This window comes from Channa argus, unplaced genomic scaffold (assembly GCF_033026475.1).
Source record: "Channa argus isolate prfri unplaced genomic scaffold, Channa argus male v1.0 Contig031, whole genome shotgun sequence".
Classification (NCBI taxonomy): Eukaryota; Metazoa; Chordata; class Actinopteri; order Anabantiformes; family Channidae; genus Channa; species Channa argus.
Window position 1 is genome coordinate 385289 of NW_027125250.1, and position 23060 is coordinate 408348.

Below are 23060 nucleotides of genomic sequence, written 5' to 3' on the forward strand. Positions count from 1 at the left end.
ATGTTTGATCAGGATCTGTCCTTTAACTCACATATAAAACAAATCTCTAGAACAGCCTTCTTCCACCTACGGAACATTGCCAAAATTAGGAGCATCCTGTTTCAAAGTGATGCCGAAAAACTGGTCCATGCATTTGTTACCTCTAGGTTGGACTACTGTAATTCCCTACTTTCAGGATGCCCCAGTAACTCCCTAAAGAGCCTGCAATTAATCCAAAATGCTGCAGCAAGAGTGCTGACTGGAACTAGCAAGAGAGATCATATTTCACCTTCACTAGCTTCTCTCCATTGGCTTCCAATTAAATGTAGAATAGAATTTAAAACCCTGCTTCTTACATATAAAGCTCTGAATGGTCAGGCTCCATCATATATAGAAGACCTCATAGCACCACATCATCCCAGTAGACCACTTCGCTCTCAGAATGCAGGCCTACTTGTGGTTCCCAGAGTTTCCAAAAGTAGAATGGGAGGTAGAGCCTTTAGCTATCAAGCTCCTCTCTTGTGGAACCAGCTCCCAGTTCACATTGGGGAAACAGACACCCTCTCTACGTTTAAGTCTAGGCTTAAAACCTTCCTTTTTAATAAAGCATATAGTTAGTTATAGTTATGCTGCCATAGGCTTAGACTGCTGGGGGACCCACCCCCCAATGCACTGAGCTCCTTTCCTCCTCTTGACCTCTCTCCTCTCCTCTTATCCCGCAATTGTCACCACTGTATGTCATTAACTCTGTGTGTTCTCTCCCGTAGTTGTCTTTGTCCTCCTCTGTCCCCTTCTCTCTGTCCCTTTCTGCAGGTGTCCCCCGGCTTTGAAGCTGTGTGTCTTCCAGCGTGAAGCTACTGGTCCTACCAATCTGCCCGATGTTTTGTTAATGCTTTTTGTTGCTCTGTTCTTTTCTCTCTCCCCTTTCCACTCACCCCAACCGGTCGAGGCAGATGGCCGTCCACCCTGAGCCTGGTTCTGCTGGAGGTTTCTTCCGTTAAAGGGAGTTTTTCCTCTCCACTGTTGCCTATGGCTTGCTCCAGGGGGAATTGTTGGGTTCTCTTTATATATCTTTATAATCTTGACTTTATTCTGTAAAGTGCCCTGAGATGACTTTGTTGTGAATTGGCGCTATATAAATAAAGTTGAATTGAATTGAATTGAATTGAATTGAAATCACGGTGGGACCTGTTATAGTGTAGAACGAATAAAACCAGCTTGTCCTTTGAGCTGTGTTGCTGGTCTCAGGATTTAATGTGCAATAAATGCAGGCAACTTTGGCAACAGTTCTTTCTGTTGTGCTCCATTCAATGACTCTAGTACTCTATCAAATGACGGGGTTCAATTAATGTAATGCAATAATTGGATACTGGTTACTCTAAGAACTCTTTTTCTGGAGTTTGCTGAAAAAATGAATGCATACGTTAAAGCTCCATGAATTGATGTCTTCCCAGCAAAGGGCAGAAGAACACCAATACCAGCTGATAGATGTGTAGTGGCTTAATCAACAAGCTCTTTTTTGCCTGACACATCCCATACTTCACGCATCAATCACTGATGGCCAGGGTAGCAATGAACTGATAAAGAGATAGGCTGATGACGAGTTTGCACATTTGATTCACAATAATTACGCATAATCTAAACGCTGTCTTTTCGGATTTCTTTGGAGTACCAAACAACCCCCCCTTCTGTTGTCAGGATGGCCGAGAGGTCTAAGGCGCTGCGTTCAGATCGCAGTCTCTCCTGGAGGCGTGGGTTAGAATCCCACTTCTGACAAATGTTTGATTTTACGGACAACAGCTGACACTTGGAAAACACATTCTCCCACATTAGTCAAAGGTGGGGAACCACCTATTCTCCAATGCTGCTTACCTGGATGAATTCATAGACTTTGATGTTATACAAGTTACAGTTCATCTGGATAGATGCAATGAACATCACACACAGAGATAAGAGTGACACAGTGCTTAGATGTACCCAAACTTTCTTGTATTGACAATTTTATAGTTTGCTACATGATCACCCAATCTCCAAGTTGTCAATATGCACACAATAATGAAATGAATCAAATCGTCAGGAAGAAACTGTTCAACAAAAGTAGCCTAACAATGTGAAATGGTTCCATGGTGTAATGGTGAGCACTCTGGGCTTTGAATCCAGTGATCCGACTTCAAATCTCGGTGGAACCTACCGCTGGCTAGTTGTAGGTTTTTTTGCCCCAATGAGTGACTCAGTTACTCCACCAACTGGGAGACACACAGTGGCATTGTCAATGAGCTCATCTTGTTCCAGAGACATAGAGTACTTTGTGCAATCAACACTCATGGCAAGTGTTTAAAGAACTAATACAGGGAGAGAGATGAGGCAAAGGTTGCACAATGGTTTACGATAGACACACTCTTAAGTAAATATCCTTGCGGATCTCATTCAGATAATGCTAAAAACACATTTTGGGCATGAAGTGCGATCCCAGACACAATCCCAAATTCCTAATTTATAACCCTTCCCACTCGTTTTCAAGTACTTCCCTATTTTTGTGTTTCACCCCAAACAGAGTCATAAGGGCTAGTAGTTGAAATATCTCCCTGTGAAATGCAATAAGCCTTGAAACCCCAGTCAAGCATCAGAGTGTTCAGGACTGCTCAGTAAAACCACAGACTGTTACAACTGTTGTCTGTGTAACACTGTTCACATTTCCAGTGCGCATATTCTTCATTTGGCAGCATCTGGAGATTCCCTGGTGTATAGGTAAGCACTCTGGACTGTGAATCCAGCGATCTGAGTTCAAATTACGGTGGGACCTGTTATAGTGTAGGACGAATAAAACCAGCTCGTCCTTTGAGCTGTGTTGCTGGTCTCAGGATTTAATGTGCAATAAATGCAGGCAACTTTGGCAACAGTTCTTTCTGTTGTGCTCCATTCAATGACTCTAGTACTCTACCAAATGACGTGGTTCAATTAATGTAATGCAATAATTGGATACTGGTTACTCTAAGAACTCTTTTTCTGGAGTTTGCTGAAAAAATGAATGCATATGTTAAAGCTCTATGAATTGATGTCTTCCCAGCAAAGGGCAGAAGAACACCAATACCAGCTGACAGATGTGTAGTGGCTTAATCAACAAGCTCTTTTTTGCCTGAGACATCCCATAATTCACGCATCAATCACTGATGGCCAGGGTAGCAATGAACTGATAAAGAGATAGCCTGATGACGAGTTTGCACATTTGATTCACAATAATTCCGCATAATCTAAACGCTGTCTTTTCGGATTTCTTTGGAGTACCAAACAACCACCCCCCCCCCCCCCCCTTCTGTTGTCAGGATGGCCGCGCGGTCTAAGGCGCTGCGTTCAGGTTGCAGTCTCTCCTGGAGGCGTGGGTTCGAATCCCACTTCTGACAAATGTTGGATTTTAGGGACAACAGCTGACACTTGGAAAACACATTCTCCCACATTAGTCAAAGGTGGGGAACCACCTATTCTCCAATGCTGCTTACCTGGATGAATTCATAGACTTTGATGTTATACAAGTTACAGTTCATCTGGATAGATGCAATGAACATCACACACAGAGGTAAGAGTGACACAGTGCTTAGATGTACCCAAACTTCCTTGTATTGACAACTTTATAGTTTGCTACATGATCACCCAATCTCCAAGTTGTCAATATGCACACAATAATGAAATGAATCAAATCGTCTGGAAGAAACTGTTCAACAAAAGTAGCCTAACAATGTGAAATGGTTCCATGTTGTAATGGGGAGCACTCTGGACTTTGAATCCAGTGATCTGAGTTCAAATCTTGGTGGAACCTACCGCTGGCTAGTTGTAGGTTTTTTTGCCCCAATGAGTGACTCAGTTACTCCACCAACTGGGACACACACAGTGGCATTGTCAACGAGCTCATCTTGTTCCAGAGACATAGAGTACTTTGTGCAATCAACACTCATGGCAAGTGTTTAAAGAACTAATACAGGGAGAGAGATGAGGCAAAGGTTGCACAATGGTTTACGATAGACACACTCTTAAGTAAATATCCTTGCGGATCTCATTCAGATAATGCTAAAAACACATTTTGGGCATGAAGTGCGATCCCAGACACAATCCCAAATTCCTAATTTATAACCCTACCCCTCGTTTTCAAGTGCTTCCCTATTTTTGTGTTTCACCCCAAACAGAGTCATAAGGTCTAGTAGTTGAAATATCTCCCTGTGAAATGCAATAAGCCTTGAAACCCCTGTCAAGCATCAGACTGTTCAGGACTGCTTAGTAAAACCACAGACTGTTAAAACTGTTGTCTGTGTAACACTGTTCACAATTCCAGTGCGCATATTCTTCATTTGGCAGCATCTGGAGATTCCCTGGTGTATAGGTAAGCACTCTGGACTGTGAATCCAGCGATCTGAGTTCAAATTACGGTGGGACCTGTTATAGTGTAGGACGAATAAAACCAGCTCGTCCTTTGAGCTGTGTTGCTGGTCTCAGGATTTAATGTGCAATAAATGCAGGCAACTTTGGCAACAGTTCTTTCTGTTGTGCTCCATTCAATGACTCTAGTACTCTATCAAATTAAGGGGTTCAATTAATGTAATGCGATAATTGGATACTGGTTACTCTAAGAACTCTTTTTCTGGAGTTTGCTGAAAAAATGAATGCATATGTTAAAGCTCCATGAATTGATGTCTTCCCAGCAAAGGGCAAAAGAACACCAATACCAGCTGATAGATGTGTAGTGGCTTAATCAACAAGCTCTTTTTTGCCTGAGACATCCCATACTTCACGCATCAATCACTGATGGCCAGGGTAGCAATGAACTGATAAAGAGATAGGCTGATGACGAGTTTGCACATTTGATACACAATAATTACGCATAATCTAAACGCTGTCTTTTCGGATTTCTTTGGAGTACCAAACAACCACCCCCCCCCCCCTTCTGTTGTCAGGATGGCCGAGCGGTCTAAGGCGCTGCGTTCAGGTCGCAGTCTCTCCTGGAGGCGTGGGTTCGAATCCCACTTCTGACAAATGTTGGATTTTAGGGACAACAGCTGACACTTGGAAAACACATTCTCCCACATTAGTCAAAGGTGGGGAACCACCTATTCTCCAATGCTGCTTACCTGGATGAATTCATAGACTTTGATGTTATACAAGTTACAGTTCATCTGGATAGATGCAATGAACATCACACACAGAGATAAGAGTGACACAGTGCTTAGATGTACCCAAACTTCCTTGTATTGACAATTTTATAGTTTGCTACATGATCACCCAATCTCCAAGTTGTCAATATGCACACAAAAATGAAATGAATCAAATCGTCTGGAAGAAACTGTTCAACAAAAGTAGCCTAACAATGTGAAATGGTTCCACGGTGTAATGGTGAGCACTCTGGACTTTGAATCCAGTGATCCGAGTTCAAATCTCGGTGGAACCTACCGCTGGCTAGTTGTAGGTTTTTTTGCCCCAATGAGTGACTCAGTTACTCCACCAACTGGGAGACACACAGTGGCATTGTCAACGAGCTCATCTTGTTCCAGAGACATAGAGCACTTTGTGCAATCAACACTCATGGCAAGTGTTTAAAGAACTAATACAGGGAGAGAGATGAGGCAAAGGTTGCACAATGGTTTCCGATAGACACACTTTTAAGTAAATATCCTTGCGGATCTCATTCAGATAATGCTAAAAACACATTTTGGGCATGAAGTGCGATCCCAGACACAATCCCAAATTCCTAATTTATAACCTTACCCCTCGTTTTCAAGTGCTTCCTTATTTTTGTGTTTCACCCCAAACAGAGTCATAAGGTCTAGTAGTTGAAATATCTCCCTGTGAAATGCAATAAGCCTTGAAACCCCTGTCAAGCATCAGAGTTTTCAGGACTGCTCAGTAAAACGACAGACTTTTAAAACTGTTGTCTGTGTAACACTGTTGACATTTCCAGTGCACACATTCTTCATTTGGCAGCATCTGGAGATTCCCTGGTGTATAGGTAAGCACTCTGGACTGTGAATCCAGCGATCTGAGTTCAAATCACGGTGGGACCTGTTATAGTGTAGAACGAATAAAACCAGCCTGTCCTTTGAGCTGTGTTGCTGGTCTCAGGATTTGATGTGCAATAAATGCAGGCAACTTTGGCAACAGTTCTTTCTGTTGTGTGTGTACCAAATGACGTGGTTCAATTAATGTAATGCAATAATTGGATACTGGTTACTCTAAGAACTCTTTTTCTGGAGTTTGCTGAAAAAATGAATGCATATGTTAAAGCTCCATGAATTGATGTCTTCCCAGCAAAGGGCAGAAGAACACCAATACCAGCTGACAGATATGTAGTGGCTTAATCAACAAGCTCTTTTTTGCCTGAGACATCCCATACTTCACTCATCAATCACTGATGGCCAGGGTAGCAATAAACTGATAAAGAGATAGGCTGATGACGAGTTTGCACATTTGATTCACAATAATTACGCATAATCTAAACGCTGTCTTTTCGTATTTCTTTGGATTACCAAACAACCCCCCCTTCTGTTGTCAGGATGGCCGAGCGGTCAAAGGCGCTGCGTTCAAGTCGCAGTCTCTCCTGGAGGCGTGGGTTCGAATCCCACTTCTGACAAATGTTGGATTTTAGGGACAACAGCTGACACTTGGAAAACACATTCTCCCACATTAGTCAAAGGTGGGGAACCACCTATTCTCCAATGCTGCTTACCTGGATGAATTCATAGACTTTGATGTTATACAAGTTACAGTTCATCTGGATAGATGCAATGAACATCACACACAGAGATAAGAGTGACACAGTGCTTAGATGTACCCACACTTCCTTGTATTGACAATTTTATAGTTTGCTACATGATCACCCAATCTCCAAGTTGTCAATATGCACACAATGCTGAAATGAATCAAATCGTCTGGAAGAAACTGCTCAACAAAAGTAGCCTAACAATGTGAAATGGTTCCATGGTGTAATGGTGAGCACTCTGGACTTTGAATCCAGTGATCCGAGTTCAAATCTCGGTGGAACCTACCGCTGGCTAGTTGTAGGTTTTTTTGCCCCAATGAGTGACTCAGTTACTCCACCAACTGGGAGACACACAGTGGCATTGTCAACGAGCTCATCTTGTTCCAGAGACATAGAGTACTTTGTGCAATCAACACTCATGGCAAGTGTTTAAAGAACTAATACAGGGAGAGAGATGAGGCAAAGGTTGCACAATGGTTTACGATAGACACACTCTTAAGTAAATATCCTTGCGGATCTCATTCAGATAATGCTAAAAACACATTTTGGGCATGAAGTGCGATCCCAGACACAATCCCAAATTCCTAATTTATAACCCTACCCCTCGTTTTCAAGTGCTTCCCTATTTTTGTGTTTCACCCCAAACAGAGTCATAAGGTCTAGTAGTTGAAATATCTCCCTGTGAAATGCAATAAGCCTTGAAACCCCTGTCAAGCATCAGAGTGTTCAGGACTGCTTAGTAAAACCACAGACTGTTAAAACTGTTGTCTGTGTAACACTGTTCACATTTCCAGTGCACACATTCTTCATTTGGCAGCATCTGGAGATGCCCTGGTGTATAGGTAAGCACTCTGGACTGTGAATCCAGCGGTCTGAGTTCAAATCACGGTGGGACCTGTTATAGTTTGGAACGAATAAAACCAGCTTGTCCTTTGAGCTGTGTTGCTGGTCTTAGGATTTAATGTGCAATAAATGCAGGCAACTTTGGCAACAGTTCTATCTGTTGTGCTCCATTCAATGACTCTAGTACTCTATCAAATGACGGGGTTCAATTAATGTAATGCAATAATTGGATACTGGTTACTCTAAGAACTCTTTTTCTGGAGTTTGCTGAAAAAATGAATGCATATGTTAAAGCTCCATGAATTGATGTCTTCCCAGCAAAGGGCAAAAGAACACCAATACCAGCTGATAGATGTGTAGTGGCTTAATCAACAAGCTCTTTTTTGCCTGAGACATCCCATACTTCACGCATCAATCACTGATGGCCAGGGTAGCAATAAACTGATAAAGAGATAGGCTGATGACGAGTTTGCACATTTGATTCACAATAATTACGCATAATCTAAACGCTGTCTTTTCGGATTTCTTTGGAGTACCAAACAACCCCCACTTCTGTTGTCAGGATGGCCGAGCGGTCTAAGGCGCTGCGTTCAGGTCGCAGTCTCTCCTGGAGGCTTGGGTTCGAACCCCACTTCTGACAAATGTTGGATTTTAGGGACAACAGCTGACACTTGGAAAACACATTCTCCCACATTAGTCAAAGGTGGGGAACCACCTATTCTCCAATGCTGCTTACCTGGAGGAATTCATAGACTTTGATGTTATACAAATTACAGTTCATCTGGATAGATGCAATGAACATCACACACAGAGGTAAGAGTGACACAGTGCTTAGATGTACCCAAACTTCCTTGTATTGACAACTTTATAGTTTGCTACATGATCACCCAATCTCCAAGTTGTCAATATGCACACAATAATGAAATGAATCAAATCGTCTGGAAGAAACTGTTCAACAAAAGTAGCCTAACAATGTGAAATGGTTCCATGGTGTAATGGTGAGCACTCTGGACTTTGAATCCGGTGATCCGAGTTCAAATCTCGGTGGAACCTACCGCTGGCTAGTTGTAGGTTTTTTTGCCCCAATGAGTGACTCAGTTACTCCACCAACTGGGAGACACACAGTGGCATTGTCAACGAGCTCATCTTGTTCCAGAGACATAGAGTACTTTGTGCAATCAACACTCATGGCAAGTGTTTAAAGAACTAATACAGGGAGAGAGATGAGGCAAAGGTTGCACAATGGTTTACGATAGACACACTCTTAAGTAAATATCCTTGCGGATCTCATTCAGATAATGCTAAAAACACATTTTGGGCATGAAGTGCGATCCCAGACACAATCCCAAATTCCTAATTTATAACCCTACCCCTCGTTTTCAAGTGCTTCCCTATTTTTGTGTTTCACACCAAACAGAGTCATAAGGTCTAGTAGTTGAAATATCTCCCTGTGAAATGCAATAAGCCTTGAAACCCCAGTCAAGCATCAGAGTGTTCAGGACTGCTCAGTAAAACCACAGACTGTTAAAACTGTTGTCTGTGTAACACTGTTCACATTTCCAGTGCACACATTCTTCATTTGGCAGCATCTGGAGATTCCCTGGTGTATAGGTAAGCACTCTGGACTGTGAATCCAGCGATCTGAGTTCAAATCACGGTGGGACCTGTTATAGTGTAGAACGAATAAAACCAGCTCGTCCTTTGAGCTGTGTTGCTGGTCTCAGGATTTAATGTGCAATAAATGCAGGCAACTTTGGCAACAGTTCTTTCTGTTGTGCTCCATTCAATGACTCTTGTATTCTATCAAATTACGGGGTTCAATTAATGTAATGCAATAATTGGATACTGGTTACTCTAAGAACTCTTTTTCTGGAGTTTGCTGAAAAAATTAATGCATATGTTAAAGCTCCATGAATTGATGTCTTCCCAGCAAAGGGCAGAAGAACACCAATACCAGCTGACAGATGTGTATTGGCTTACTCAACAAGCTCTTTTTTGCCTGAGACATCCCATACTTCACGCATCAATCACTGATGGCCAGGGTCGCAATGAACGGATAAAGAGATAGGCTGATGACGAGTTTGCACATTTGATTCACAATAATTACGCATAATCTAAACGCTGTCTTTTCGGATTTCTTTGCAGTACCAAACAACCCCCCCCCTTCTGTTGTCAGGATGGCCGAGCGGTCTAAGGCGCTGCGTTCAGGTCGCAGTCTCTCCTGGAGGCGTGGGTTCGAACCCCACTTCTGACAAATGTTGGATTTTAGGGACAACAGCTGACACTTGGAAAACACATTCTCCCACATTAGTCAAAGGTGGGGAACCACCTATTCTCCAATGCTGATTACCTGGATGAATTCATAGACTTTGATGTTATACAATTTACAGTTCATCTGGATAGATGCAATGAACATCACACACAGAGGTAAGAGTGACACAGTGCTTAGATGTACCCAAACTTTCTTGTATTGACAATTTTATAGTTTGCTACATGATCACCCAATCTCCAAGTTGTCAATATGCACACAATAATGAAATTAATCAAATCGTCTGGAAGAAACTGTTCAACAAAAGTAGCTTAACAATGTGAAATGGTTCCATGGTGTAATGGGGAGCACTCTGGACTTTGAATCCAGTGATCTGAGTTCAAATCTCGGTGGAACCTACCGCTGGCTAGTTGTAGGTTTTTTTGCCCCAATGAGTGACTCAGTTACTCCACCAACTGGGAGACACACAGTGGCATTGTCAACGAGCTCATCTTGTTCCAGAGACATAGAGTACTTTGTGCAATCAACACTCATGGCAAGTGTTTAAAGAACTAATACAGGGAGAGAGATGAGGCAAAGGTTGCACAATGGTTTACGATACATAGAGTACTTTGTGCAATCAACACTCATGGCAAGTGTTTAAAGAACTAATACAGGGAGAGAGATGAGGCAAAGGTTGCACAATGGTTTACGATAGACACACTCTTAAGTAAATATCCTTGCGGATCTCATTCAGATAATGCTAAAAACACATTTTGGGCATGAAGTGCGATCCCAGACACAATCCCAAATTCCTAATTTATAACCCTACCCCTCGTTTTCAAGTGCTTCCCTATTTTTGTGTTTCACCCCAAACAGAGTCATAAGGTCTAGTAGTTGAAATATCTCCCTGTGAAATGCAATAAGCCTTGAAACCCCTGTCAAGCATCAGAGTGTTCAGGACTGCTTAGTAAAACCACAGACTGTTAAAACTGTTGTCAGTGTAACACTGTTCACATTTCCAGTGCACACATTCTTCATTTGGCAGCATCTGGAGATGCCCTGGTGTATAGGTAAGCACTCTGGACTGTGAATCCAGCGATCTGAGTTCAAATCACGGTGGGACCTGTTATAGTTTGGAACGAATAAAACCAGCTTGTCCTTTGAGCTGTGTTGCTGGTCTTAGGATTTATTGTGCAATAAATGCAGGCAACTTTGGCAACAGTTCTTTCTGTTGTGCTCCATTCAATGACTCTTGTATTCTATCAAATTACGGGGTTCAATTAATGTAATGCAATAATTGGATACTGGTTACTCTAAGAACTCTTTTTCTGGAGTTTGCTGAAAAAATGAATGCATATGTTAAAGCTCCATGAATTGATGTCTTCCCAGCAAAGGGCAAAAGAACACCAATACCAGCTGATAGATGTGTAGTGGCTTAATCAACAAGCTCTTTTTTGCCTGAGACATCCCATACTTCACGCATCAATCACTGATGGCCAGGGTAGCAATAAACTGATAAAGAGATAGGCTGATGACGAGTTTGCACATTTGATTCACAATAATTACGCATAATCTAAACGCTGTCTTTTCGGATTTCTTTGGAGTACCAAACAACCCCCACTTCTGTTGTCAGGATGGCCGAGCGGTCTAAGGCGCTGCGTTCAGGTCGCAGTCTCTCCTGGAGGCGTGGGTTCGAACCCCACTTCTGACAAATGTTGGATTTTAGGGACAACAGCTGACACTTGGAAAACACATTCTCCCACATTAGTCAAAGGTGGGGAACCACCTATTCTCCAATGCTGCTTACCTGGAGGAATTCATAGACTTTGATGTTAAACAAATTACAGTTCATCTGGATAGATGCAATGAACATCACACACAGAGGTAAGAGTGACACAGTGCTTAGATGTACCCAAACTTCCTTGTATTGACAACTTTATAGTTTGCTACATGATCACCCAATCTCCAAGTTGTCAATATGCACACAATAATGAAATGAATCAAATCGTCTGGAAGAAACTGTTCAACAAAAGTAGCCTAACAATGTGAAATGGTTCCATGGTGTAATGGTGAGCACTCTGGACTTTGAATCCGGTGATCCGAGTTCAAATCTCGGTGGAACCTACCGCTGGCTAGTTGTAGGTTTTTTTGCCCCAATGAGTGACTCAGTTACTCCACCAACTGGGAGACACACAGTGGCATTGTCAACGAGCTCATCTTGTTCCAGAGACATAGAGTACTTTGTGCAATCAACACTCATGGCAAGTGTTTAAAGAACTAATACAGGGAGAGAGATGAGGCAAAGGTTGCACAATGGTTTACGATAGACACACTCTTAAGTAAATATCCTTGCGGATCTCATTCAGATAATGCTAAAAACACATTTTGGGCATGAAGTGCGATCCCAGACACAATCCCAAATTCCTCATTTATAACCCTACCCCTCGTTTTCAAGTGCTTCCCTATTTTTGTGTTTCACACCAAACAGAGTCATAAGGTCTAGTAGTTGAAATATCTCCCTGTGAAATGCAATAAGCCTTGAAACCCCAGTCAAGCATCAGAGTGTTCAGGACTGCTCAGTAAAACCACAGACTGTTAAAACTGTTGTCTGTGTAACACTGTTCACATTTCCAGTGCGCACATTCTTCATTTGGCAGCATCTGGAGATTCCCTGGTGTATAGGTAAGCACTCTGGACTGTGAATCCAGCGATCTGAGTTCAAATCACGGTGGGACCTGTTATAGTGTAGAACGAATAAAACCAGCTCGTCCTTTGAGCTGTGTTGCTGGTCTCAGGATTTAATGTGCAATAAATGCAGGCAACTTTGGCAACAGTTCTTTCTGTTGTGCTCCATTCAATGACTCTTGTATTCTATCAAATTACGGGGTTCAATTAATGTAATGCAATAATTGGATACTGGTTACTCTAAGAACTCTTTTTCTGGAGTTTGCTGAAAAAATTAATGCATATGTTAAAGCTCCATGAATTGATGTCTTCCCAGCAAAGGGCAGAAGAACACCAATACCAGCTGACAGATGTGTATTGGCTTACTCAACAAGCTCTTTTTTGCCTGAGACATCCCATACTTCACGCATCAATCACTGATGGCCAGGGTCGCAATGAACGGATAAAGAGATAGGCTGATGACGAGTTTGCACATTTGATTCACAATAATTACGCATAATCTAAACGCTGTCTTTTCGGATTTCTTTGGAGTACCAAACAACCCCCCCCTTCTGTTGTCAGGATGGCCGAGCGGTCTAAGGCGTTGCGTTCAGGTCGCAGTCTCTCCTGGAGGCGTGGGTTCGAACCCCACTTCTGACAAATGTTGGATTTTAGGGACAACAGCTGACACTTGGAAAACACATTCTCCCACATTAGTCAAAGGTGGGGAACCACCTATTCTCCAATGCTGATTACCTGGATGAATTCATAGACTTTGATGTTATACAATTTACAGTTCATCTGGATAGATGCAATGAACATCACACACAGAGGTAAGAGTGACACAGTGCTTAGATGTACCCAAACTTCCTTGTATTGACAATTTTATAGTTTGCTACATGATCACCCAATCTCCAAGTTGTCAATATGCACACAATAATGAAATTAATCAAATCGTCTGGAAGAAACTGTTCAACAAAAGTAGCTTAACAATGTGAAATGGTTCCATGGTGTAATGGGGAGCACTCTGGACTTTGAATCCAGTGATTTGAGTTCAAATCTCGGTGGAACCTACCACTGGCTAGTTGTAGGTTTTTTTGCCCCAATGAGTGACTCAGTTACTCCACCAACTGGGAGACACACAGTGGCATTGTCAACGAGCTCATCTTGTTCCAGAGACATAGAGTACTTTGTGCAATCAACACTCATGGCAAGTGTTTAAAGAACTAATACAGGGAGAGAGATGAGGCAAAGGTTGCACAATGGTTTACGATAGACACACTCTTAAGTAAATATCCTTGCGGATCTCATTCAGATAATGCTAAAAACACATTTTGGGCATGAAGTGCGATCCCAGACACAATCCCAAATTCATAATTTATAACCCTACCCCTCGTTTTCAAGTGCTTCCCTATTTTTGTGTTTCACCCCAAACAGAGTCATAAGGTCTAGTAGTTGAAATATCTCCCTGTGAAATGCAATAAGCCTTGAAACCCCTGTCAAGCATCAGAGTGTTCAGGACTGCTTAGTAAAACCACAGACTGTTAAAACTGTTGTCTGTGTAACACTGTTCACATTTCCAGTGCACACATTCTTCATTTGGCAGCATCTGGAGATGCCCTGGTGTATAGGTAAGCACTCTGGACTGTGAATCCAGCGATCTGAGTTCAAATCACGGTGGGACCTGTTATAGTTTGGAACGAATAAAACCAGCTTGTCCTTTGAGCTGTGTTGCTGGTCTTAGGATTTAATGTGCAATAAATGCAGGCAACTTTGGCAACAGTTCTATCTGTTGTGCTCCATTCAATGACTCTAGTACTCTATCAAATTACGGGGTTCAATTAATGTAATGCAATAATTGGATACTGGTTACTCTAAGAACTCTTTTTCTGGAGTTTGCTGAAAAAATGAATGCATATGTTAAAGCTCCATGAATTGATGTCTTCCCAGCAAAGGGCAAAAGAACACCAATACCAGCTGATAGATGTGTAGTGGCTTAATCAACAAGCTCTTTTTTGCCTGAGACATCCCATACTTCACGCATCAATCACTGATGGCCAGGGTAGCAATAAACTGATAAAGAGATAGGCTGATGACGAGTTTGCACATTTGATTCACAATAATTACGCATAATCTAAACGCTGTCTTTTCGGATTTCTTTGGAGTACCAAACAACCCCCACTTCTGTTGTCAGGATGGCCGAGCGGTCTAAGGCGCTGCGTTCAGGTCGCAGTCTCTCCTGGAGGCGTGGGTTCGAACCCCACTTCTGACAAATGTTGGATTTTAGGGACAACAGCTGACACTTGGAAAACACATTCTCCCACATTAGTCAAAGGTGGGGAACCACCTATTCTCCAATGCTGCTTACCTGGAGGAATTCATAGACTTTGATGTTATACAAATTACAGTTCATCTGGATAGATGCAATGAACATCACACACAGAGGTAAGAGTGACACAGTGCTTAGATGTACCCAAACTTCCTTGTATTGACAACTTTATAGTTTGCTACATGATCACCCAATCTCCAAGTTGTCAATATGCACACAATAATGAAATGAATCAAATCGTCTGGAAGAAACTGTTCAACAAAAGTAGCCTAACAATGTGCAATGGTTCCATGGTGTAATGGTGAGCACTCTGGACTTTGAATCCGGTGATCCGAGTTCAAATCTCAGTGGAACCTACCGCTGGCTAGTTGTAGGTTTTTTTGCCCCAATGAGTGACTCAGTTACTCCACCAACTGGGAGACACACAGTGGCATTGTCAACGAGCTCATCTTGTTCCAGAGACATAGAGTACTTTGTGCAATCAACACTCATGGCAAGTGTTTAAAGAACTAATACAGGGAGAGAGATGAGGCAAAGGTTGCACAATGGTTTACGATAGACACACTCTTAAGTAAATATTATCTCATTCAGATAATGCTAAAAACACATTTTGGGCATGAAGTGCGATCCCAGACACAATCCCAAATTCCTAATTTATAACCCTACCCCTCGTTTTCAAGTGCTTCCCTATTTTTGTGTTTCACCCCAAACAGAGTCATAAGGGCTAGTAGTTGAAATATCTCCCTGTGAAATGCAATAAGCCTTGAAACCCCTGTCAAGCATCAGAGTGTTCAGGACTGCTCAGTAAAACCACAGACTGTTACAACTGTTGTCTGTGTAACACTGTTCACATTTCCAGTGTGCATATTCTTCATTTGGCAGCATCTGGAGATTCCCTGGTGTATAGGTAAGCACTCTGGACTGTGAATCCAGCAATCTGAGTTCAAATTACGGTGGGACCTGTTATAGTGTAGGACGAATAAAACCAGCTCGTCCTTTGAGCTGTGTTGCTGGTCTCAGGATTTAATGTGCAATAAATGCAGGCAACTTTGGCAACAGTTCTTTCTGTTGTGCTCCATTCAATGACTCTAGTACTCTATCAAATTAAGGGGTTCAATTAATGTAATGCGATAATTGGATACTGGTTACTCTAAGAACTCTTTTTCTGGAGTTTGCTGAAAAAATGAATGCATATGTTAAAGCTCCATGAATTGATGTCTTCCCAGCAAAGGGCAAAAGAACACCAATACCAGCTGATAGATGTGTAGTGGCTTAATCAACAAGCTCTTTTTTGCCTGAGACATCCCATACTTCACGCATCAATCACTGATGGCCAGGGTAGCAATGAACTGATAAAGAGATAGGCTGATGACGAGTTTGCACATTTGATTCACAATAATTACGCATAATCTAAACGCTGTCTTTTCGGATTTCTTTGGAGTACCAAACAACCCCCCCTTCTGTTGTCAGGATGGCCGAGCGGTCTAAGGCGCTGCGTTTAGGTCGCAGTCTCTCCTGGGGGCGTGGGTTCGAATCCCACTTCTGACAAATGTTGGATTTTAGGGACCACAGCTGACACTTGGAAAACACATTGGATCCATTCTTCCACATTCGTCAGAGATGGGGAACCACTTATTCTCCAAGACTGCTTACCTGGATAAGGTGTGTTCAATCAGACAGAAAGTGCAGGAGCAGTGGGTAAAGCACGGATAGCTGACAAGCAAGCAGGGCTGTGGAGCTCAAGGAGCATGGCTTTGGCACCCCTCTACTTACGTATCAAAGGTAGTCTTTCATCTATGCCCTATAATCACTAATGAGAGTCTATTTGAGACTGACTCTATTGGCCAAATCCATAGATTTTCATGTTATACAAGTTACAGTGCATCTGGATAGATGCAATGAACATCACACACTGAGATAAAAGTGACACAGTGCTTAGATGTACCCAAACCGCCTCGTATTGACATTTTTTTAGTTTGCTACATGATCAGCCAAATCTCCAAGTTGTCAAGTTGGAGACAATAATGAAATGAATCAAATTGTGTGGAAGAACCTGTTCAACAACATAAAGCTAGCAATGTGGAAAGGTTCCATGGTGTAATGGTGAGCACTCTGGACTCTGAATCCAGCGATCCGAGTTCAAATCTCGGTGGGACCTACTGTTGGCAGCTTGTAGCTTTTCTCGATGCAATGATTGACTCGGTTACTCCACCAACTGGGAGACTCACAGTGGCATTGTCATGGAGCTCATCTTGTTCCAGAAACAGAATACTATGTGCACTAAACACTCATGACAAGTCTAAAAAAACTGAAACCGGCACAGAAATGAGGCCAAGCCTGCACGATGGTTTAAAATAAACACACTCTTAGCTAAGTATCCTTGCTGATCTCTGTCACATAATGCTAAAAACACATTTTGGGCATTCCATTCAAGTTTGGGCATGAAGTGCGATCCCAGACACAATCCCCAATTCCTCTTTTATAACCCTACCCTAGTTTTCAAGTGCTTCCTTATTTTTGTCATAAGGGTTAGTATTTGAAATATATTAAAAATAGTGTCTGTGTAACACTGTTCACTTTTCCAGTGCACACTTGCTTCATTTGGCAGCATCTGGAGATTCCCTGGTGTATAGGTAAGCACTCTGGACTATGAATCCAGCAATCTGAGTTCAAATCACGATGGGACCTGTTATAGTGTAGAATGAATAAAACCAGCTGGACCTTTAAGCTGGCTTGCTGTTCTCAGGTTTTAATGTGCAATAAATGCAGGCAACTTTGGCAACAGTTCTTTCTCTTATGCTCCATTCATTGACTCTAGTACTCTACCAAATGACGTGGTTCAATTAATATAATGCAATATTTGGATACTGGTTACCTTTTCTGGAGTTTGCTGAAAAACTGAATGTATATGTTAAAGCTCTATGAATTGATGTCTTGCCAGTAAAGGGCAGAAGAACACCAATACCAGCTGACAGGTGTGTAGTGGCTTAATCAACAAGCTCTTTTTTGCCTGAGACATACCATACTTCACGCATCCATCACTGATGGCCAGGGTAGCAATAAACCGATAAAGAGGTAGGCTGATGACGAGTTTGCACATTTGATTTACAATAATTACGCCTAATCTAAATGCTGTCTTTGCGCATTTTTTTTTGGAGTACCAAACCAAGCCTGTTCTGTTGTCAGGATGGCCGAGCGGTCTAAGGCGCTGCGTTCAGATCGCAGTCTCTCCTGGAGGCGAGGGTTCGAACCCCACTTCTGACAAATGTTGGATTTTAGGGACAACAGCTGACACTTGGAAAACACATTCTCCCACATTAGTCAAAGGTGGGGAACCACCTATTCTCCAATGCTGCTTACCTGGATGAATTCATAGACTTTGATGTTATACAAGTTACAGTTCATCTGGATAGATGCAATGAACATCACACACAGAGGTAAGAGTGACACAGTGCTTAGATGTACCCAAACTTCCTTGTATTGACAACTTTATAGTTTGCTACATGATCACCCAATCTCCAAGTTGTCAATATGCACACAATAATGAAATGAATCAAATCGTCTGGAAGAAACTGTTCAACAAAAGTAGCCTAACAATGTGAAATGGTTCCATGGTGTAATGGTGAGCACTCTGGACTTTGAATCCAGTGATCGGAGTTCAAATCTCGGTGGAACCTACTGCTGGCTAGTTGTAGGTTTTTTTGCCCCAATGAGTGACTCAGTTACTCCACCAACTGGGAGACACACAGTGGCATTGTCAACGAGCTCATCTTGTTCCAGAGACATAGAGTACTTTGTGCAATCAACACTCATGGCAAGTGTTTAAAGAACTAATACAGGGAGAGAGATGAGGCAAAAGTTGCACAATGGTTTACGATAGACACACTCTTAAGTAAATATCCTTGCGGATCTCATTCAGATAATGCTAAAAACACATTTTGGGCATGAAGTGCGATCCCAGACACAATCCCAAATTCCTAATTTATAACCCTACCCCTCGTTTTCAAGTGCTTCCCTATTTTTGTGTTTCACCCCAAACAGAGTCATAAGGGCTAGTAGTTGAAATATCTCCCTGTGAAATGCAATAAGCCTTAAACCCCTGTCAAGCATCAGAGTGTTCAGGACTGCTCAGTAAAACCACAGACTGTTACAACTGTTGTCTGTGTAACACTGTTCACATTTCCAGTGCGCATATTCTTCATTTGGCAGCATCTGGAGATTCCCTGGTGTATAGGTAAGCACTCTGGACTGTGAATCCAGCGATCTGAGTTCAAATTACGGTGGGACCTGTTATAGTGTAGGACGAATAAAACCAGCTCGTCCTTTGAGCTGTGTTGCTGGTCTCAGGATTTAATGTGCAATAAATGCAGGCAACTTTGGCAACAGTTCTTTCTGTTGTGCTCCATTCAATGACTCTAGTACTCTACCAAATGACGTGGTTCAATTAATGTAATGCAATAATTGGATACTGGTTACTCTAAGAACTCTTTTTCTGGAGTTTGCTGAAAAAATGAATGCATATGTTAAAGCTCCATGAATTGATGTCTTCCCAGCAAAGGGCAGAAGAACACCAATACCAGCTGATAGATGTGTAGTGGCTTAATCAACAAGCTCTTTTTTGCCTGAGACATCCCATACTTCACGCATCAATCACTGATGGCCAGGGTAGCAATGAACTGATAAAGATATAGGCTGATGACGAGTTTGCACATTTGATTCACAATAATTACGCATAAGCTAAACGCTGTCTTTTCGGATTTCTTTGGAGTACCAAACAACCCCACCTTCTGTTGTCAGGATGGCCGAGCGGTCTAAGGCGCTGCGTTCAGGTCGCAGTCTCTCCTGGAGGCGTGGGTTTGAATCCCACTTCTGACAAATGTTGGTTTTTATGGACAACAGCTGACACTTGGAAAACACATTCTCCCACATTAGTCAAAGGTGGGGAACCACCTATTCTCCAATGCTGCTTACCTGGATGAATTCATAGACTTTGATGTTATACAAGTTACAGTTCATCTGGATAGATGCAATGAACATCACATACAGAGATGAGAGTGACACAGTGCTTAGATGTACCCAAACTTCCTTGTATTGACAATTTTATAGTTTGCTACATGATCACCCAATCTCCAAGTTGTCAATATGCACGCAATAATGAAATGAATCAAATCGTCTGGAAGAAACTGTTCAACAAAAGTAGCCTAACAAAGTGAAATGGTTCCATGGTGTAATGGTGAGCACTCTGGACTTTGAAGCCAGTGATCCGAGGTCAAATCTCGGTGGAACCTACCGCTGGCTAGTTGTAGGTTTTTTTGCCCCAATGAGTGACTCAGTTACTCCACCAACTGGGAGACACACAGTGGTATTGTCAACGAGCTCATCTTGTTCCAGAGACATAGAGTACTTTGTGCAATCAACACGCATGGCAAGTGTTTAAAGAACTAATACAGGGAGAGAGATGAGGCAAAGGTTGCACAATGGTTTACGATAGACACACTCTTAAGTAAATATCCTTGCGGATCTCATTCAGATAATGTTAAAAACACATTTTGGGCATGAAGTGCGATCCCAGACACAATCCCAAATTCCTAATTTATAACCCTACCCCTTGTTTTCAAGTGCTTCCCTATTTTTGTGTTTCACCCCCAACAGAGTCATAAGGTCTAGTAGTTGAAATATCTCCCTGTGAAATGCAATAAGCCTTAAAACCCCTGTCAAGCATCTGAGTGTTCGGGACTGCTCAGTAAAACCACAGACTGTTAAAACTGTTGTCTGTGTAACACTGTTCACATTTCCAGTGCACACATTCTTCATTTGGCAGCATCTGGAGATTCCCTGGTGTATAGGTAAGCACTCTGGACTGTGAATCCAGCGATCTGAGTTCAAATCACGTTGGGACCTGTTATAGTGTAGAACGAATAAAACCAGCTCGTCCTTTGAGCTGTGTTGCTGGTCTCAGGATTTGATGTGCAATAAATGCAGGCAACTTTGGCAACAGTTCTTTCTGTTGTGCTCCATTCAATGACTCTAGTACTCTATCAAATGACGGGGTTCAATTAATGTAATGCAATAATTGGATACTGGTTACTCTAAGAACTCTTTTTCTGGAGTTTGCTGAAAAAATGAATGCATCTGGTAAAGCTCCATGAATTGATGTCTTCCCAGCAAAGGGCAGAAGAACACCAATACCAGCTGACAGATGTGTAGTGGCTTAATCAACAAGCTCTTTTTTGCCTGAGACATCCCATACTTCACGCATCAATCACTGATGGCAAGGGTAGCAATGAACTGATAAAGAGATAGGCTGATGACGAGTTTGCACATTTCATCCATCAAGAGCGGAAGGAGAAGAATGGAAACGGAGAAAAGTGGCGTCTATGGGGAAAGCGCGTTGAGAGGGAATGAGCTGGAGCTGGCGGAGGAGACGAGGAAGTCGCTGAATAAGGGTGTCAAGCAGATTGAGAAAAGAATGGAGATTGCAAAGGAGCGGCCTGGACGGAGAATGGAGAATGACTGTTTGGCGGCAGATGAGAGACAACAGGGAGAACGGGTAAGCACGCGTTCGGAGCCGGGTGGAGCGACAGAGACACGGAAAGAAATGCGGTATGATAGGGACTTGACTGTATTGGCTGAGGTGGTGGGAGAAAAGAAAGTTAAGACAATGGAACTGCTGAGAGCAATGCGTGATGTGTGTGGAGGCATCGTTGCATTGCGGGAGACGGGGCCGAATAAATATGAGGTGACGGTCAAGAGCGAAGCTGGAAAGAAAAGACTCTTAGATGGATTTAAAGTGGGTAGAGCAGTGGTGATGGTAAAAACTTTAGTTATCGATGAATTGGTGGTGTCATTTTTGAATTTGCCTGCCTATATTGCGGATGAGGACATTTTAGAAAAACTGGATGTGTGGGGAGTGAGAGCAATCTCTCCTATTAAAAGACGGTTGTGGCCTGGGACTGACGTGGCGGACGGAACAAGATATGTAAAAGTTAAATTTAATGAAACTGTGCAGTCATTACCATATTCCTCAAAATTTATGACGGCCACAGGGCCAGAATACTTCAGAGTTATTCATAATAATCAGGTTAAGGTGTGTAGGATGTGTTTACAGCCTGGGCATATAGTTAGAGATTGCCCAGATTTCACATGCTTTCACATGCAATGCAATAAACAGGGTCATTATGCACGTGAGTGTGATGCCTGGGCGCACAGGTGTGTTGCGTGCCATGCCCCAGCGGAGCAATGTAATTGCCATAATGCAGGTGAAGGGGAAGGGGTGGTAAACCGGGACTCCATCTCTGATGATGAGAGGAGTAATGTCAGGCCTGCACAGGAGCCAGCCCTGGGTAGCGAGACAGAGAGTGAGAATGAGCTTGGAGATGAGGTGGTGTCACAGAGTGCTGACTTGTTGGTGGAAGAGGGCATAAGAAATGAGGGTGTCGATGAGCTAGGATCCAGTATGGATCATGTGCTGGCGGACTGGAGCGGGGATGCGGCGAGTCGCCCTGAAGGGGGCTGGCTAGGCTCACCCCGGCCTGAGCCGAATGAGCCTCACTCTCGAAATGAAATAGAGTCCACCACTCGAATACCCACTTCTGATGTAGCCCTGCTGGCTCCCCAGGCTACTAGCGTGGACTCAGATTTAGAGATGGATGTCCAATGGGTAAAACAGGTCAGGAAGAGGGCACAGCAGGGTAAGCCAAGTGGAACTGAGGGAGGGTATAGAAATAAAGGTAAGAAATATGCCAAAAAATGACAGGGCCGATTTTAGTTTTTTTTCTGGGAATGCTGCTTCTCTCTCAAAATTTGAATGGTCTTAAAAACATTGAGAGAATTGAACAGCTTTGCGGGAAAATGCTGTGTGACATCCTGTGCGTCCAGGAATGCAGGTGGACCTCTGAGATAATAAAAAGCATAAAGTGCTTTTGGAGAGGGGATCTGTTTTATTCTCTCTCCCCAGACAAAACTGCAGGGGTAGCAATCTTTGTAAAACCTGGATTGTTTGAGAGTGTCGTGCAAATTGCTAAGGATGATCAGGGAAGGCTACTGGTGATTGATGTAATTGAACAGAGTCAGAGATATAGAATTGTGAATTTATATGGGCCAAATAGTGAAGGAGAGAGGAGGGTTTTTTTCAGGCGCTGTAAAAGATGGACAGATGATCGCTCGGTGGTGATAGGGGACTGGAATGTGACACTGGCTAGGATAGATGTGGGTGTCAACAATAAATTTAAGAATGACACTAGTAGGTCGGC

At 42.6% G+C, this 23060-nt stretch overlaps 19 non-coding genes across 19 annotated transcripts; all 19 read left to right on the top strand.

The window, feature by feature from the left end:
• The first annotated feature begins 1672 nt into the window (after positions 1 to 1672).
• trnal-cag (transfer RNA leucine (anticodon CAG)) lies at positions 1673 to 1755 on the top strand. Its single transcript has one exon. It is a non-coding gene; the product is annotated as a tRNA-Leu (tRNA).
• Positions 1756 to 4917: 3162 nt separating this feature from the next.
• trnal-cag (transfer RNA leucine (anticodon CAG)) lies at positions 4918 to 5000 on the top strand. The gene has a single exon. It is a non-coding gene; the product is annotated as a tRNA-Leu (tRNA).
• Positions 5001 to 5341: 341 nt separating this feature from the next.
• On the top strand, positions 5342 to 5413 carry trnaq-uug (transfer RNA glutamine (anticodon UUG)). The gene has a single exon. It is a non-coding gene; the product is annotated as a tRNA-Gln (tRNA).
• A 1096-nt stretch (positions 5414 to 6509) lies between these two features.
• trnal-caa (transfer RNA leucine (anticodon CAA)) lies at positions 6510 to 6592 on the top strand. Its single transcript has one exon. It is a non-coding gene; the product is annotated as a tRNA-Leu (tRNA).
• A 341-nt stretch (positions 6593 to 6933) lies between these two features.
• Positions 6934 to 7005, top strand: trnaq-uug (transfer RNA glutamine (anticodon UUG)). Its single transcript has one exon. It is a non-coding gene; the product is annotated as a tRNA-Gln (tRNA).
• A 1540-nt stretch (positions 7006 to 8545) lies between these two features.
• On the top strand, positions 8546 to 8617 carry trnaq-uug (transfer RNA glutamine (anticodon UUG)). The gene has a single exon. It is a non-coding gene; the product is annotated as a tRNA-Gln (tRNA).
• Positions 8618 to 9735: 1118 nt separating this feature from the next.
• On the top strand, positions 9736 to 9818 carry trnal-cag (transfer RNA leucine (anticodon CAG)). The gene has a single exon. It is a non-coding gene; the product is annotated as a tRNA-Leu (tRNA).
• Positions 9819 to 10159: 341 nt separating this feature from the next.
• Positions 10160 to 10231, top strand: trnaq-uug (transfer RNA glutamine (anticodon UUG)). The gene has a single exon. It is a non-coding gene; the product is annotated as a tRNA-Gln (tRNA).
• A 1212-nt stretch (positions 10232 to 11443) lies between these two features.
• trnal-cag (transfer RNA leucine (anticodon CAG)) lies at positions 11444 to 11526 on the top strand. The gene has a single exon. It is a non-coding gene; the product is annotated as a tRNA-Leu (tRNA).
• Positions 11527 to 11867: 341 nt separating this feature from the next.
• Positions 11868 to 11939, top strand: trnaq-uug (transfer RNA glutamine (anticodon UUG)). The gene has a single exon. It is a non-coding gene; the product is annotated as a tRNA-Gln (tRNA).
• A 1117-nt stretch (positions 11940 to 13056) lies between these two features.
• On the top strand, positions 13057 to 13139 carry trnal-cag (transfer RNA leucine (anticodon CAG)). The gene has a single exon. It is a non-coding gene; the product is annotated as a tRNA-Leu (tRNA).
• Positions 13140 to 13480: 341 nt separating this feature from the next.
• trnaq-uug (transfer RNA glutamine (anticodon UUG)) lies at positions 13481 to 13552 on the top strand. The gene has a single exon. It is a non-coding gene; the product is annotated as a tRNA-Gln (tRNA).
• Positions 13553 to 14668: 1116 nt separating this feature from the next.
• Positions 14669 to 14751, top strand: trnal-cag (transfer RNA leucine (anticodon CAG)). Its single transcript has one exon. It is a non-coding gene; the product is annotated as a tRNA-Leu (tRNA).
• A 341-nt stretch (positions 14752 to 15092) lies between these two features.
• On the top strand, positions 15093 to 15164 carry trnaq-uug (transfer RNA glutamine (anticodon UUG)). Its single transcript has one exon. It is a non-coding gene; the product is annotated as a tRNA-Gln (tRNA).
• Positions 15165 to 16273: 1109 nt separating this feature from the next.
• trnal-uag (transfer RNA leucine (anticodon UAG)) lies at positions 16274 to 16356 on the top strand. Its single transcript has one exon. It is a non-coding gene; the product is annotated as a tRNA-Leu (tRNA).
• A 538-nt stretch (positions 16357 to 16894) lies between these two features.
• Positions 16895 to 16966, top strand: trnaq-cug (transfer RNA glutamine (anticodon CUG)). The gene has a single exon. It is a non-coding gene; the product is annotated as a tRNA-Gln (tRNA).
• Positions 16967 to 17989: 1023 nt separating this feature from the next.
• Positions 17990 to 18072, top strand: trnal-cag (transfer RNA leucine (anticodon CAG)). Its single transcript has one exon. It is a non-coding gene; the product is annotated as a tRNA-Leu (tRNA).
• A 341-nt stretch (positions 18073 to 18413) lies between these two features.
• trnaq-uug (transfer RNA glutamine (anticodon UUG)) lies at positions 18414 to 18485 on the top strand. Its single transcript has one exon. It is a non-coding gene; the product is annotated as a tRNA-Gln (tRNA).
• Positions 18486 to 19600: 1115 nt separating this feature from the next.
• trnal-cag (transfer RNA leucine (anticodon CAG)) lies at positions 19601 to 19683 on the top strand. The gene has a single exon. It is a non-coding gene; the product is annotated as a tRNA-Leu (tRNA).
• The last annotated feature ends 3377 nt before the right edge of the window (positions 19684 to 23060 follow it).